The sequence below is a fragment of the Zalophus californianus genome, chromosome 12 (genome assembly GCF_009762305.2).
Source record: "Zalophus californianus isolate mZalCal1 chromosome 12, mZalCal1.pri.v2, whole genome shotgun sequence".
Classification (NCBI taxonomy): Eukaryota; Metazoa; Chordata; class Mammalia; order Carnivora; family Otariidae; genus Zalophus; species Zalophus californianus.
The window spans coordinates 99,047,006-99,050,770 of record NC_045606.1 but is presented as its reverse complement, the minus strand read 5'-3'; positions in this window follow the sequence as shown (position 1 = coordinate 99,050,770).

The following is a 3,765-nucleotide window of genomic DNA, read 5'->3' as shown; positions in this document are numbered from 1 at the left end:
ACCATCACCCCAGTCAATTTTAGAACTTTTCATCACCCCCCCAAAAAGAAAGCCTGTAACCATTAGCAGTCACTCCCTATTGACCCCCAAATCTCCCTATGTAACCACTAATCTACTTTCTAGCTCTATGGATTAGCCTCTTCTGGACATTCCATATAAGTGGAATCATAGGTTATGTGGTCTTTTGTGACTGAATCCTTTCGCTCAACCTGTCTTCAAGGTTCATCCATGTTGCTCCACGTACTAGTCCTTCATTCCTTTCTGTGCCCGATAATAGTCCATCGTACTGACAAACAACGTTTTGTGTATCCATTCATCTGCCGGTGGACATTTGTGTCACTTCTACTTTTTGGCTATTGTGAATAATGCTTCTATGAACATTTTTGAACAAGCTTTTGTGTGGACACATATTTTCATTCCCCTTGGATATATACCAAGAAGTGGAATTGCTGGGTCATATGGTAACTATGTTTAACATTTTGCAGAAGTGTCCAATGGCTGACACCATTCTGCATTCCCACCAGCAGTGCATGAGGGCTCCAGTTTCTCCACATCCTCCCTAACACTTGTTATCTTTTTATTATCACTATCTTAGTGCCTGTGAAGTGGTACCTCATTGTGGCTTCAATTTGCATCTTCCAAAGGCTAATGATGTTGAGTATATTTTCATGTACTTATTAGCCATTTGTGTATCTCTTTGGAGAAATATCTGTTCATATCCTTTCCCCATTTTATTTTTTAAAACATTTTATTTATTTGAGAGAGAGATGGGGGGCGGAAGAGCACAGAGGGAGAGTGAGAAGGAGCAGACTCCCTGCTGAGCCGAGAGCCCGTCGCTGGACTCGATCCCAGGACCCTGAGATCATGACCCAAGCTGAATGCCGATGCTTAACCAACTGAGCCACCCAGGTACCCTCCGTTCTCCATTTTAAAACTGGGTTATTTATCTTTTCTTATCGACTTGTAAGAATTCTTCATATATTCTGGATACAAATCCCTTATCAGATATATAATTTGCAGATATTTTTTCTCCAATTCTGTGGGTTCTTGCTGAAACCTTTTGCAGGACAAGAGATTTTAACTTTGATGACATCTAATTTTTAATCTATTTTTTCTTTTGTCTCTTGTGCATTTCCAACATTTTGAAAGATATATCTAGTTCCTTGGGGTAGAGGTGAAAGAGTTACAACTTATAGGTCTGCTGGGAAGTTTACTAATATTATTTTTTAGGATTTCATTTTTAAGTAATCTCTACACCCAATGTAGGGCTTGAACTTACAACCCCAAGATCAGGAATCATGTGCTCTACTGAGCACGTCAGTCAGGCGCCCCGGGAAATTTATTGTTGACGCGACACTTTGGAAATGAGGAAACAAGACACTTAGAACCAAGACATAAGAAAACAGTAGACAAAGGAGATTTAAAAAAAAATTCATTGGCTAACTTCAGTTGACTATGAAGTTCTATTATTCACAGTCTTGGCAGGAAGCAGATGGGATACTAAAAAGAAGGGGCTCAGGGGAGTTTTATGAAAGGACTTTCATATAAAGATGTTAACAGTGTTAGGGGAAACCAACAAAAGATGACAAAGCATCCATAGCTGGTAATGCTGGGAAGCTGCTATCTCAACTTGGTGAACAGGGAGGGAGCGTTTACTGGAAGCTAGTTGTAGGGAAGGGCTGCTCATGGGAAGCCATGACTTTTAGTAAAGGAATGTGGCCACAGCCAACCTATGGAGGCCAAGGAGGGAGCTGGAGGGATAATGCCTCTGAGTCTCTTTCCTCCCGCTCTATGGTCTCCAGCCCATGCCTTCTTTTAGCTGAACCCCAACTAAGAACCCGAAGCAAGGGGACCTGGTCAGTGCAGTTCGTCAAAGCCAGCCACTGGGGCCACAGAACAAGATGGAGAGCAATGGCAGATGGAGAGGGGTGTGAAGGAGATAACCAGTGTTGTCACGAGAATGGCAAGGTGGACGTTTTGCTCCTTTTCATGGGGGGTGGGAGAGAAATCTACAGGAAGAAAGGAAGAATGAAAGAGAGAAAAGAGAAGTGATCCCTTCAGCCATGTCTTTTAACTTCCCCGCCCCCGCTTCTGTCCCTTCACCCAGGAATACCTGGTCCCCAGACCTGACCATTGCAGGTAAAATTTCTCGCTCACAAGCCTTAACTCAGATGCCACTTCTATGTTTTTTAAAAAAATTGAATTGTGGGCACCTGGGTGGCTCAGTTGGTTGGGTGACTGCCTTCGGCTCAGGTCATGATCCTGGAGTCCCGGGATCGAGTCCTGCATCGGGCTCCCTGCTCAGCGGGGAGTCTGCTTCTCCCTCTGACCTTCCCCCCTCTCCTGCTCTCTCTCTCTTTCTCATTCTCTCTCACAAATAAATAAATAAAATCTTTAAAAAAAATTGAATTGCCGTACAATGTCACATTAGTTTCATGTACCACATGGTGATTCGACAATTCCATATACTGTGCAGTGCTCACCATGATAAGTGTAGTCTCCACCTGTTACCATATAACGTTACTACAATGTTATTTATGTTTTTACTCACTGAAGACTCTGTCTCTAGGTAGGGGACACTGGGGGTGGTCTAATTTGGCGTTACTCCCTTCTTCCTCTAACAGAGCCCTGATTTTGTTCAAAGCCTCCTCTATCCCCCACACAGCCAAAGCAAAGGGGAAACCTGCTGTGGGCTAAAATAACTTAAGGGAGACTTGTTTCCTCTTGCCAGGAACTGGTTTAGGAACGGACAGATGACCAAGTTCTGGTTACAGAACCTTGAAGAAGGGTTGCGTGTGACATTCAAGAGAGGCCTTCCTCCCACTTTAGAGAGAAGCTCCAGTTGGTACTGGAAGCCACTTTACAACGAGGAGAAGAACAGGCTTCAAGATGAAGAGGTCAGTGTGGACTGCAAAGCAGGGATTTGAAAAGATCTAGGTCCTTGCTAACATCATTAAGGGCAACTGAAGCCTGCTTTGTCTCTGAACTTCTTCTGTGAACGAATATATTTCCTTGTTTGGAAAGGTCCTTGAGCTGGGTTTTCTGTTACTCTGTATCCACAAGCAGGCACATACATGACTTCTTCTGCTATGGGAGCCAAAATAGGACCAGATAGCCCTCTGAATGTTTAGACTCGCTCTGTGCCCAGAAGTGTAATGGTTTATACCAGAGGGACCCCGTCAAGCCTGAACATCATATATAAGCTATGGCAGCTAGTCTCTGGGGGCTGGGGTTTGCTCTCTATTCATTCTCGGGTCCCGTTTATGTGCTGCATCTTGCTCATTACACCGGACCTGCCTTTTTTTTTTTTTTTTTTAAAGTGTCTCCAAAATTTTAAAGATGTTTTCTTTTCCATACATAAAAAAAACCCTTTGCTCATTCAAGGTAAGAATGAGCGTTAAGCCCTTAAGCTCTGAACCCAGGGTAGATCAACAACGGCATTTGCCAAAGCAAAGGCATGTTTATCTAAGGGGCCTTCTATCCAGGACGCTTAGCAGGACCTGACACTCATAACAGGCAGGAAACAGAGCGATTTATGTCGTAAATTGACAGGCCAACTCCACAGTGAGATTTACTTTGCCTTTCTTTGCAATCTAGATGGGAAGTCAAACCAGCTCTTGTGTAAATTTCAATCCGCATAGAGTGATTAGCAGAGACATTCAGTAGGCAAGGGGAGAGAGCTAGTTATGGACACATTTTCTGGTTACTTTATTCATAATTTCCAAGTACTTGTCATTCTGGCTAGGAAGATCTCCTTTTCCTCCA